The 14,660-nt window shown below is 33.1% G+C and overlaps 1 pseudogene; it reads left to right on the forward strand.

Annotated features, from left to right (window-relative positions):
* Window positions 1-6,685: 6,685 nt before the first annotated feature.
* Window positions 6,686-13,811, forward strand: LOC108914583 (annotated as a pseudogene).
* Window positions 13,812-14,660: the final 849 nt, after the last annotated feature.

Here is a 14,660-nt window from a genome sequence, read left to right on the forward strand (position 1 = left end):
ATAAAATGAGCAAATTGTAATCTAGCTGGTAAGTCTGCTGCTAAAAGATTTTGCACGGGTGTAAAATGGTAGGGATATAAATTTTCCTTGTGAAAGATTTTGAGAACTGTTGTTTTACTAACACCGGTTTCTCTAGCTACCTGCCTGCTGCTAACTTCTGGATTTCCTGCCACTCTTACTAAAATTTCTTCTTCTTGGTGAACTGTAACAGTACGCCCTGCGTTGTCTCTTTTAGGACGAAAACTACCAGTTTCTCCAAGTCTATTAAAAAGTTCTTGAAATAGTTTCCGATTTGGTTGCCTTCTATTCGGATACAACTCTGAATACCGACGAAGCGCTCGACGTCCAACATAATCTGATTGCGCATAAACGCAAACCATATCGCGCATTTCTCCATTTGAAAATAAATTATGGCGTGGCATGTTATCTCGCACTACGATTTAGATCATAAAGTAAAGAATACTTTTAATAAGGCACGAATAATACTGTAATATTACTGACAGCACTAAGATAAGTGGAAAATGTCAAAATTGGATTTTAACATAAGCCTACTTGAAAATTTTTGCCGATTTGTAATTGAATGCAAATACATTGGAATTTTCAATGGCAAATTTTACGAGAACGGTGCCAGATAGCGACTATCAAAAAGTATAGCTTTTTTGTGTAAAAGAAGTTGTAAAATCAGAATTTGCTACCTGAGAATTAGATTTTTGAAAGATAAAAAAGTTCTGTCGTTTTCAACGCATTCGACCTAGCGCAGGTGGCGCTCTCTATGAGCTACAAGCAAACCATGGATATATTTCAATCTCTCGCCCCAGAAAACCCCTAACACCAAAATTTCATCTCGATATGAGCATTTATTATGAAATAAATAAGAAAACTAAAATAATATTTTGCATTAAACACCCTGTATCTCTGTAAGTATCAACTTTTGGACTAAGGTGAGTTTGTATAAATCACAATATTTTCACGTCAGGAATCTAGTCATGAATTTTGGCCCATTACATCGCGACCACCCTGTATAATTTGTTTTTATAAGTATTCTAAAATTTTTCTCCCTGTAACACGAACACTAGGCAGTATTATTATTATTTGAACGTACTTAGGGATTACCCATTCATAAAAAAATCAATCGAGATGTGTGTAAAAAAATAGAGGCACGTCCTGGTTTCTAATGGGCCAGAATGTAGACAATGGTAAACACAATATTAAAGTCAAATACAATATTAAATTAAAAATGGTATTTGAATTGCGCTAAACAGCTTTTATCTCGGAATCGAGAAGTTCCACGCATTCAAATTTCAATTTTCTCGGCCCCGTTTCCCTCTCAACAGGTCTTTAATAACTCCGCACGAGAGCAGCAATAATGGACATCGAAATGTCGCCCCGAGATCATGTCAAGCCCGTGTCGTGTGTCCCTCCGGTGCCATCATAAATAATCGTTGTCATTTCGCGGAGATTAGCTAATAAGTCAACATACATTCTGTCATTTAGTCGACCGTAATAACGGTATTGTTCTCCGGTTGAATAGAATTTGGGGAGTGAAGCCCTCGCAATCTCGCCACGTAACAATCCCACCAAACGAGGGACGGCCGCCTGTCAATTCGACATGCCAGTTCCACATTTGAAAAATATACCAATTTGCATAATAACTTTTCGTGTGTTCTATTGTTTATGAGGAGTATTTGAAATTTGTTCTGGTGGTTGGGGTGCCATACATTTAGAAAATTAACATTTAATTTAAACCAAATTGGCTGAATATGAGCTTCCTTAAGAGGGCTCTATAGCAAATAGGCAACCAGCAATACATTTTTATAGGTTTTATTACACAGTTTGTCTAAATATGAATTAATGCGCAAATAACAGACTTTCCTCCATTCTAACGCAGATTTTATTGACTTCTTTTGAAACTCAAATTACATTTTGTTCTAAAGAAATTTGTAACTTGCCGCTTTTGATCAAGCCGCATGGTAAGTTACAAATTTCTTTACACCAAACAGTAATTTGAGTTTCAAACTAAGTCCATTTTATAGAAAATCTGCATTAAAATGGGGAAAGTCTGTTTTTTGTGCATTAATTCATATTTAGACAGTGTCTAATAAAATCTATAAAAATGTATTGCTGATTGTTTATTTGCTATAGAGCCCTTTTAAAAGGAATTTTACATACTTCTCTCGTAGAGTTCATTAAGGGGAATATCTAATGACCATTTAAACATACAGGGTGTCTCACGTCCAACCAGCAAAACAGTTTTATAATTTTCAGGTTATACGACAATTATGTTTTATTGTATTATTATTATTGCTATCGAAATGTTAATTTGTTTTATTATAGCTACAAGTACCGTTATTTTGTTGTCAGCAACTGAAATATTTTATAAATTTATCACAAGAACGTTTTAGCAGCTAAATTATAAAACAGCTTATATTGCAAATATATAACTATATTATAAACATTTCTGTGACAAGCTTATAAAACATTTTAGCTAATAAAACTAAAGTATTTTATAACAATTTTTTAGTAAGGTTCCACAGTATTTCTAACCGAGCTATAAATAAATAATATAATTGTTTCTTAGATGTGGGTCGTCAACCTATAAAATTATTATATTAAAAGGTACTTTGAAACAATTTCTCTTGTATTAGCAAATAGCTGTATTATACACTATAATATAGTTATTACGTAATGATATTATCACTTTTAAAACAAAATATTAATATAACAATTACAAGAGAAAAACGTTAAGTTTGACTCAAAATTACATTGACAAACCATTCTATAAAACAAATTTGAAACAGCAAAATGGTGAGTTTTATCTTTTGGTTCAGCTTTCACAGTCGTTGTATAAAAATAAACATGTCAAGTTTAAGCTAGTGGAAAAAATCAAAAGAAGTGACGTATTTAGAAGAAAAGTAAAGAAATGTTCTAGAAATAATTCTACAATGAAACATTTTAAATAACCAGGAAAGAAGTTTATTTTTTTACTTGCCTGGCAGTCTCTGTGCATAGTGTTTGATACTAGACAATTTAAATAATATAGTTTTCTGGTGGCCAGTTCGTTTACAGAGAAACAAATGCTTTAATTTTTTTAAAATTAATTAATTTCCTTTTTTAATTAGGTATTTATTAATAATATTGGGGACTCTGGGGACCGATGCCTGGACCAGTGTAGAATTACATCCTTATTATTTTACGCGTGTATTATTTTTTATTAATTTTATATAGTCTTTTTTACTTTTTTGTAAAGGTATATCATAAAGGTATGATTTTGTGTACCTATTAATTTCTTGATGAAATTTTGTAATTCTTGTTCGATTTCATGAAAAACGGCTCGGACACAACTACATATTTAGTTTCAAAATTATCATTATTTTTCTCAGAAAGAATAGTGAAATTAAAAAAAGAAATGATAGTTAGAGTGTTCCGTTAAAAAAATGCAATTTTGTTTGACAATGTGATATTTCTAAGAGAATGGGAATTATGACTTTTACCTCGAAAATAAAAGAAATCGTACTTTATCTCACCCGTTTCATTGAAATGTTCTAGAAATATGAAAAAATCTAAATGCTTTCATATATTATTTTCATTACGGCCCTGTCATGATAAATTTTTCATGAAAGTCAACATAATTTCCAGTGTTTTATAAAAATCGCTCAATTAGCTTGCTTGTCATTTAAAGCTGGTTTTACAACCAAATTATTTTATAACCCGCAGCCATTTTGAACAATGCTGAAAAACTTTGTGATGTATAACTATAAAAATATCACAAATTTAGCCATGTTCCTAATATTAAATAGCAAAACAAAAACAATTATGAACATTTATGATGATTTTAATGCTTTTGGTGCTAGTTTCAATGTCAAAAATCATGGCATTTCAAAAAACCTTTTTATTTTTAATTATGATAATATTGTAAAAAATCACTTAATACGCGGCGCATGTAAAATTCACTAGATATATACCATATAAATCACAATAAAATTTTCCGTGCAATAAAAATGATTTCCCAAAACGCGTACAATAATATTGAGTAAGTATTTATTACACCACATAACATTCCGGTTGCAGACATTGTGATTAAACAGAGATGTTTGTATATATTCTGATGGATTTACGATACAGTTAATAAATAATTTACTTTTGTTGATAGATCTTATGCTACAAAAATGTCGTATTATTGCTACTAAAGATACCAAAATAGACTCCTTATAAAATTGTTGTTTAGATGATTTGTTGCTATTATATAACTGACAATGTAATCTGTTTTATGACCCAGTTATAAAACCTTTAAAAAACTATTTTATGAAGGTATTGGCATATTTTTATAAGACCTGTATGAACGTTTATATGACTATTTTTTAATTATTTCCAACAGGCCTTACAAAACCTCAACGGTGACTAAAGTGTTTTATAATACTGTGCCTATTTTGGTTGTATAGTTGCTGTATAAATAATCTTACAATGTTTTTGAGATTTATAAGATTTGTCTCGAAAATGTTGTTGCAGCTTTTATAAAACACCAAATTGCTAGTTGGGCGGTGACGGCCCATTAGAATTATTTCAGAGACTACTTCGATTTGAATTTTGAAAATTTGGGATATTGGGTTTTCGGGCATGCCCTTCTCAACTAAAATAATGGCGTCCACGTACCACTTCCGGTTACACCGAAAGTCGCCATCAACTTGCTTATTTTAAATGGAACATCCTGTATATTATTGCAAATTTGGATTCTACGTGTTATTTTAGGTGGACTTTTATGAAGTTTCCCTATTCCTAAAATTAACCATATCCGAGATATTTAATTTTTTTAAAAACAATTGAGAGAAACAGTGATCAGATTCAAATCATGTGTATTTTATAGTAAGAAAGATAAAGCAACAATATTTATAGGGGGGATAGCTAGACCCCTAAGCTTTCCATCCATACTCTCAAAGTGGCTTATTAATTGCATACAGGGTGCTAGAAATTTAATTCTGACTTTAGTTAATTTCAAAGCTTCGTAAGTCGGATTTTTTAATGGAACACCCTGTATGTTTTTCTATATTCTGATACACAATTTTATTCTCTTTCGAACGGTATCAGGGTTTCCTATACCTATCTCTTCTAGTTTTTAAGTTATCTACTATTTTTGTGTAAACACCTAAAATCATGTAATTTCTTGCGAGGATAGCTGTGGAATTTTTAGCAAAACTTCAAAACAAAGTAGTCTCTGAAATAATTCTAATGGGCCGTCACCGTGAGACACCCTGTATATACTCTCCTTTATTACATAGGATTATTTGTAGATGTTGGTTATGTTGGTTAAAAATTCAACTCGATACAATATTTCACTAGTTTGTTCAAATTTTTTAATTTGTTGGAGAAAAAATACATATGGCATCCAACCGACATTTTCAAACATTCTGAAATTCCAGGATCGGTCTTAAAAAATATAATTAAAAGAGTTCATTCATATCAAAATTTACCCTGTATGCTACTTTTTTATGTAACTACGAATTTTGAAAGTAGACATTGAAAGCTATTATGTTTGATGTTTTTGTCACACTTTTGTTGAATTTTTATATTAACAATCAATTTTGACTAAAACTTTAGATTAGGCGTAAAATTAAGCATTTAGTGTAACTATTAAAAGCATACACCTTTAATTGCAGATACAGGATGTCCCAAAAGTAACACAGAATTTGAATTGAAGATTGTGAAAATTCATTGCAAGTATGGAGAGTGTGTAGCTGAGCCTGTGCGCAAATCACGTAGAATTTTGGGTAGAAGGAACTCATCCAAAGAAACATCTGTGAAAAGATTAGTTGCCAAATTTCAACAAACATGATTGTTTGCATTAATTACATTAATAAGGGGTCAGTTCATCTAATTTCCAAGGATAGTATTCAATAAGTTTTAATGTTTTGGCACATTTAAAGTAATAACAAAAACATTATTTAATAGCGACTTTGTCCGACCAAATTATTAGTGGCCGGTCCGATTGAGACCAGTTTACCCTGGCCCCTACCCGCAATCAACCCTGGAAATGCGAACTATTATACAATTCAGGCGCTTCACCATTAGTGAACAGCCCACGTTATTCAAATACTAGATTAACAAATGTTGGGTTAAAGGGTTAATATGCCTAAAATTTTAATTGTGAACAAATAATCGTGTGTTTGTTTAACGTACCCAATAATGAGGTAACTGTGCGCGCAGGCAAGGATTTTTTGTTGCAGTGGCTTCTGATCGAGGTGGGATAGGGAACAATGGAAAATCGAGTCGATTATCTCTCATATCAATTAAAAACTAGTATTTCATGAATTCTTCGTCACATCGAACAACTGGAGATATTTTAACAAACCAAAAGGTGTACTATACCTAGTAAAAGCATGTTGATTCAATCTAATTTTTTGGGAATGTAATGCTTAGCTGTACAAACTTTAGTAAAGCAACAAAATGACAGATATTGTTCATTTACTTTCCGAATTTTAATCAATTGGCCAAAATATTGGAAACAACAGAATTAGTTATAATTTGCTGGTCAATTTTGGTTATATTCTAAGAATATAGCACTTATTTCTGTTATAAATATTAATAGAAACATATACATCTTTAATATGGCTAAGTTTGGCGTACACAAAACCGGTTCCAGATGATGCAGTCATTTGCCAAATATTTGACAAATGTAAACAAATGTCGCATCATGTGGATGGTGCATATGGTAAGTATACAAATTGCGTGTAGTATGTTTATAAATATTTGAGAAGATATTTGTCATGTACTCAGATTTTACAGTCCACATCATGTGTATAATAAAAATTTTGAGCCTAATAATCTTCAAATATTTGACACATTCATGTTTGAGGAATTTTTGGCGAGTGGCTAGCAGTTTACTGCCATCATTATTGATTATAGATAAAGAACTGTCCAAAATGTAGAAAGGTGTCACAATAGCAAACTGTGACATTTTGAAAAATTTCTTAACATTTTTTTGTCAAAAATTGATAAATATAGGTACCTAAACCAAATTCAAAACAAATGTCAAAAACACTTAATTTCGTGAAACTACTTCAGAAACGCCAGTATTGAACATTTGAAGTTAAAAATTGTTTGGAACCCTGTGATCTTTCCAGAATGAATAAGCATTGAATCAGGACAATAGAATAGGCTAAAAGTAGTAATGAATATGAGGACTACAGTAGAATTTTACAAAAAACGAACTTCATACTGTAAATAAATGATCAGATATATAAAATACATTTGTATTTTAATCAACAACATCATTATCAGTTCATTATTATTGGTTTTGCCTTGCACCTGCTACTGGTTTATTATGTATTTTCACTATAACTCATTATTAGCTGTTAAATCATATTGGTCAATTATTATTATTTTTAATTATCTTGTTTTAATATTTAATTAAATAGTTATATTTATCATTAGGTATTGTAATTATTGTAATTTTATTATAGTGTTCTGAGGATGTCACAACATACAAAATAACGAAACTTTGAGTATTAGAAAAGTTTTTTTATATTTGACCTTAAAAAAAAGAGAATTGCAGATTTGAATCTATAATGTCGGTATGAATTAAAAAGTTTTATCTAGAAAAAAAAAGAAGTACTGAAGCAAATGTATGGCTTAAGTTTTGACATTTTTTAAATAGAGAAAGATCCAGGGCAATTCATTAAAAAATTGAACAATATATCTAAAAAATGTACATGCTTTGTTCAAAGGGCTTTTTTTTCAAATGACTTTTTTAAGCTCTTTAAGGACCATTTAATTTTTACATGAGCTTTTTTCCTAGTCATAAACAAAAGAGTTATCAGGGTAATCATTATCGATCGGAAATCCATCTTTTTTTTCATTTTTCACCCGTGTTTTGTTTTTCTAACATTAAACCGTTTCTTTGGAAATCTGGCTGCGCACGCCACTGGACGCTGCGATTTTGCCTGACTCTGCAACAAACTTACAGAACAACCTCAGGAAATAAAGCAAAAGCCAAGTGTCTGACTTTGCATTTTGTGCAACTAGTGTTTATTTGTTACCTTTATATCAACTGCAAATGTAAATGCACTTACTGAATCTATACGAAATTTAGATTTATTCATAGACACCCCGTTTAGTCCGGAAAGCTGACGCGGTTCTCTCGGATATGAATTTAAATTCGGTTTACTATTGTTTTACAAGTACATTTCGAAAATATGAATTAATTAGTGCAAAATATAACGTGCTTGTGCATATAAGAAGCTAAGACTATGGAAAATCTAATACCTATGTAATTTGAAGTCTTTCAATTTTCAATTTTATGAAAATAAAAAATAATGCTTTTATGACGGAAAAAAAAAATTATATATAGCATTTTTTCTTCACATTCCTCTTCTTTTTAGAATATGTAATTAGGACAATAACTAAACACTAAAGGTGGCTTCCAGATATTTTTCACTAACTGCTGTTATATTGCTAAGCTTTCTAACAATTATACAGGGTGTCACAAATTGGTAGATGAAGCCGTTAACCTCAGATCACTTGGGCCAAAAAAATATTAAGACTATATGATTTTTTATTTACCTACTACTAGAACCTGGAGTTGAAGTGTCATTCCAAAGAATCCTGTTGGCTATTTAATTTTTGTTATCTAAACTGTCAGCAAAATAACTTTCTGCAATTGTGGCTGATTTCCACCCATCATGTCGCTTGATTGCTAACACATCAACTCCTGTATTAGCCACTAACGTTGCCGATGTTCTTCGGAATGAATAACCTGTATATGTTTCAGGATGTTCTAATTTCAAAAACTGTGCAATCTTATTAGGAATCATAGATAGGGTATTGTTGCCGACTGGTTGTTTGTAACATCTACCTGCTTGATAGCGCAAAAAAAGTGTGAAATTTCAGTTTTAATTTCCAATCTAATATTGATATATTTCTTGAGAATTTCTAGGTGAGAAACAGAACCCAGACGAGAAGTAATTGTAAACGTATGTGACATACCATTTTTAGAATCTGGAATTTAACTGCAATGTCATCGAAATTTTTGAAATTGACGTTGTCCAAAGTTTGCATAACTCATTAGAACGGCATGCTCCTGCAATGCCTAAGACCGTCCCTACCTTCAGTAGCAAATATGTGTTATGGGGTGCCTGAACGAGAAAATCATTCTCTTGTAAAAATGTTTGACTTTTTAGGTCATCATTCTTACGTTTCAAAAATGCTGTCAGCTTTCAGTATTTTGATATATCCACGTGCGATTTTTTTACCGTACGTAATAGAAATCTTACATTGAGCGCAGACGGTGTGGTTTTAAGTATTTACAGTAGTGGTCGTAGGTAAAGCCTATAACAAAATATGGCCCTATAGGCAAAGAGTCACCTCTAATATAACAGCACGACCTATCGCCAACTAACCGAACCTAAATTTTAACTGATAATTTTACAGGAAAGAACTACTCTGCGGGCTACCTGCCCGGATAAGCACTGAATTATAAATTAAGATAATGAAAACAGCTTGATCACTCGCCGGTTGTCTCGCCTATGGCATACTGTGGAGAACTAATAAATTCGGAATCGATATACGTCTGGTGGTTGGACTGACGCACAATCCTAGCTGTTTTCTAGATAGGTTTCTCGCAGTGTAGTTGTTCCCTGCAATACAGGGTGTAAATAAATAAATGCGAAAAAAATCAGAGGGTATTTCTGTGTTGAAATATAAAGTGGGTCTTACATATAAAAAAATCTCATTTGAACATTCCCTGTGAAGATACAATCGCTTAAAGAGGGTTCCAAAAAAGTGGTTTTTAATTTTTTTCTGGAATACCAAAAAAGTTATAGAAATGAAATTAAGCAGACGTTTTCTGTTATCGAGAAGGCACTCAGTAAACAATTTGTTGATTTTCCCCTCCCGGGGAAAAAGCCACCCCTAAAACTTTTTCAAACGTAACTTTTTTCTTATTACTACCTTATCATTTAAAAATAATCATTTCAGATAGCATGATTCATTTTAAACAAAAAAGGTCTTTTGTAATGTTTTTATTCCGCAAAATTAATGATTTGTGAGCAGAAAATTTATTTAAAATCAATCACATGGTATAATTGACATAGGGTAGAAATTTTATTGAACTGTAATTTATCTAGTAGGCGCTATCACGTTGACATTTTGTAATGGCAACTTAATTGTTAAAATTGATGCAACAATTTTATTAAATATGTGAAGAAACAAACATTAGTTTTTAATAATTCATAATAGTTTGTTTTTTACACCCTGTATAACCAGTTAAAGTTCCATTATTTTCGCCCAGGCAATCTATGCTTAACGGATTGACCTAATATCTGACAGACTGTAGATAATTTTTTTAAATTTAATTTTTTCTAGGATATCTGTCAAAAGTTGTTTTTCAGCCATTTCATTTTTTGTCACATTTGTTATAGGCTATTGATTATAGGACTTTGAAAGGAACTATGACGTTCAAGATATTTTATTACATGAATCGTTCAAATGGTCATTTTAGAGGAAAAAACCGCGGAGTGCTATTAAATTAGAGGGTGGAAATTGGAGATAGGGGTGAAAGTGCACCCCCTTCAGTTTTTTAATTGTAGCTCGAAAACGAAGCAAAATTTCGCTATATTTCATAGAAAAATTTTTGTAGAGAATTGAATTTCCCATCAAAATGGGTTATTTAAAAAGAATTTTATGCAAAAAAATCGTTAATAAACAAACTTAAGAAAGCAAGAAATAAGATTTTTTGATTTTTTTTACTTTTTTGACTAATTTTTTATTTTAGTAGAAGTAGGCAAAGAAAATTGCTGTACAAAACAACTAGATGAGATTTCCTTCAAAATGAAGCGTTTTCAAAAGTTTTTGGACTAATATTAACTGAGTTATAACCGATCAAACTTAAATATTTTTAACATAATAATGATTCTTATTATTTTTACAAAAATTGGTTCTTTACTTAATAAAAAATTAATTCAAAAGTTTTATTTGTTAATAATAAATGAAGATTTTCACAACAGAGTCAAAAAAGTAAAAAAAATCTAAAAATCTTATTCTTAACGACTTTTTGCATAAAATTTTTCTTTTAAATTTTTTAAATAAGCCATGAAATTGGAAATTCAATTCTCTGAAACATTTTTCTTATGAATTATACCGAAATTTTGCTTCGTTTTCGTGCTATATTAAAAAAACTGCCAAAGTGCATTTTCACCCCTATTTTCAATTTCAGCCCTTTAATTTAACAGCACCCCGCGGTTTTCTTCATTTTTAATGACCCTTCGAACAAGTCATGTGATGAAATTCCTTGAACGTCTTATTTCCTTCCTTTTTTTGCAAAAAAATGAGAATTAAAACGTATAAGGGTAAACGCGACGGAAATCGAAAAATTGGCTAATTGTAAGTTTGAGCGGCCATATATCAGTCAATTTTCATCCAAAAATACTTTACAACCTCTTATTTAGAAGGAAATTTTATCTACTTTTTTGTCTATGAACCAATGCCTATACCTATCTTTACTCAAAAAAAAACTAGACAAAAAGTAAAAAAAAAAATCGAATTTTTTGCTTTTTTTCTAATTGTTTATTAACAATTTTTTGCATAAAATTGTTGTTTTTTAAATTTTTTAAATAAGCCTTTTCGATGGGATATTCAATTCTCTACAAAATTTTTCCTATGAACTACATCGAAATTTTGCTTCGTTTTCGAGCTACAATAAAAAAAACTGAAAGGGGTGCATTTTCACCCCCATCTCCAATTTCCACACTCTAATTTAATAGCCTCCGTGGTTTTTTCATCTAAAATGACCCTTTTGAAAAATAACTATACCTAGTGTTCGTCTATTTTCTTATATTTAGAAATTATTTAACTGAAAGTTTTTCATATCTGTAAAGAATATTTGCTGTTAAACACTTGACTGTTGTCTAACATCTAATATTAATATGTAAATACTAAAATTTCTACGATGGACTAAAATTTTTTTTATCCATTTAACTCTATTACTGATGACCTACAATAAAGACTTTGACATTCAATATTTACAAAGCAATGTCTAATTGTAGCGCAGGATTGTTTCATTTAATTTTCTAACTGGGATACCTGGCGCATTCGCCATTATTTGAAATATTGAATTTCTCGACAATTTCTTTAAAATTCTTCTTTCATATTCAATAAAAAGACAAATACAACACACTTGACACAATCTGGCTGCAATCTTATCCATCTTCTCCGTTATTGGAGAAGCGCCTGAAAAAATTATAGATACGCCTTCTACTAGCATGTAGCGAATGAATTAAAAATACATCCATGTTCACTTATGATCTGAATTACTTCGGCCACTCTATTCAACCGTTTTCTTACAAAGTAGTAATATCACATTATGTTGAAGATCTCTATATTTCTCGATTTAAAACTCTTCCGGCGCATAACCTTAGTAGGAGGTAATAAAATAACCGAAAGAGACAATATTTCAAGCGCTCCGCCAAACTTATACATCATATGCATCTGAAAACTAATAAATCAGTCGCGATAAAGCTGATATTGTTCAAAGAGCAAGGGCCAATACTCCGCCCGGAAGGAGTGCGATCTTAATAAAAACCAAGAGCTCGTACTCTCCGCAGGCAACATAACATGTCGGTCCGGCGGCAATAAAGCTCGCTCTTACAACAATATGGTACGAATATTCTCGGTGTTGACTGGCTATTGAGGTATAAACAAATTTCCGTGCCGAAATCGCTCGCACCTATCCTGCGAGCGGAGGCGGCGCTTCCCAGACGCCGCCCCTCCGCCGGACGCTCGCCGGCTTAGAAGGCTCGGACGAGCCAAACTTGCCGCCGCCGCGAGAGTCGATGCCACGCGACAGTGACAGGTGCAGTGCCCGGGCATAGATCCAGTGTTCGCATGTGACCATGGAGGCGGACAACCAACACTTAGCGGATGAGTACGTGCAGGACTTCGTCCTGGACCACCTGGAAGACGTGACGGTGAAGCGCGAGGACAAGCGCCAGATCATGGAGACGGAGACGTGGCTGCAGCAGGACGACTCGTCCAGCAGGATGTGCAGGACGCAGTGGGACGACCGCAGGATCCCGTCGCCGCCGCCCGACACCATCTACGCGCAGCAACCGGTGCTGGTGAACATGGCCCTGATCAACGATCCGGGAACGCCGCCCGATACACCCCCGAATCATTCGCCTGTTCCGTGCCGACCACCAGGTGTGATGGACGAGATGATGTGGTTCCCGCAAAGTATGCGAGTCGATCCCCAACCCCTAGACCTGAGACCGTTACACTGCATGGGCGGGGAACCTGACTGGGAGCGCAGAGAGTACATCCCTTCGGGGATGATCCTGGAGACCAACAGCCACCACGGCATGCACCAGAGGCCGCAGTCGGTGTGTTCCGCGACCAGTGCTCTGTCCCCACGTCTAAATAACCACAACAGCGGGTATTCCACTTGCTCCGAGGAGATCCTCAACGACGAATTACTGATGTCTTTATCCGTGAGGGAGCTGAACAAGAGGTTACACGGTTTCCCCCGCGAGGAGATAGTCAGGTTGAAGCAGAAGAGGAGGACGTTGAAGAACAGGGGCTACGCGCACAACTGCAGGTCGAAAAGACTGCAACAACGACAGGACTTGGAGCAGAAGAACAGGAGCCTCCAGCACGAGCTGCACAGGTTGAAATCGGATTTGGCCAGGGTGACCCAGGAGAGAGACCTGCTGAGGCAGAGGCTGCAGCTGGGGAGGTGCGTCAGTATGGATAGCGGCATCGGCAGCCTTAACAGCAGTATTAACAGTCTCACCTCCGACGGCCAGAGCTCGCCGGAGTTCTACCTATGACATCATTTCCCGGGTCGAAGAATATAGTGCTTTTCGACCCCACGGTATACCCAGCACTAAGCTATACCGTGTCAGTGGACTCATTCTATTGGTGGACTTGTACAAAAGTGACTTAAATTCTCTCAAAGTGATGCACAATTACTTATTGATTATATTTTTTATTTAGGTTTTAAGACTGTTAATTTTTAAAGGTTCATTTTCGTTGAGGAATCACGTCAAGTGAGTGGCATATCTTTTTAACTGATCAGTCAGTTTATTTTCAAATCTATTTTTATATAAACAGGTGTTTTTTGGGCCTGGACGGTTGTGTTTTATAATATATAAAATATGTTATATTATTATTGTACATAAACTTAGTGAAAATAAGTAAATTCTGTTTAGATTCCACATTGTTTTTATTTCTTTCGAGCACACAAGAAAAAATCGTCTTTACACTCTTCAATCACTCTCTAAATTTAAAACAAATTTTTCACATCCTTTTCAAATCGCTAAAATTATTGGTTTTTTAACAAAACGATATATTTTTTAATAACTAAGTAAAAATCTGCAAAAAATGTTTGTAAAAGTTATATTTGGAAATATATTTATAAGTGGGTAGCACTTATTATTATGTATAAAAAATAAAACATATTTTTTGAAAATTTTTTAAATTGAATAAAAATAGCTAACAAAATTTTAAAATAAATTAAATTAGGAAATAACACACATTACATCTATTTATAAATTGAGATATTGAGAAATGCGAACTATATTTGTATGAATAATAAAATGATTCAGACCGACATTAATTTATAGGTTATTTAATATTTTGGTTTTATTTTTTTATACTAATCTGCTACAGAAAATGTC

The sequence above is a fragment of the Anoplophora glabripennis genome, unplaced genomic scaffold, assembly GCF_000390285.2.
Source record: "Anoplophora glabripennis isolate ALB-LARVAE unplaced genomic scaffold, Agla_2.0 scaffold1101, whole genome shotgun sequence".
NCBI classification, from domain to species: domain Eukaryota; kingdom Metazoa; phylum Arthropoda; class Insecta; order Coleoptera; family Cerambycidae; genus Anoplophora; species Anoplophora glabripennis.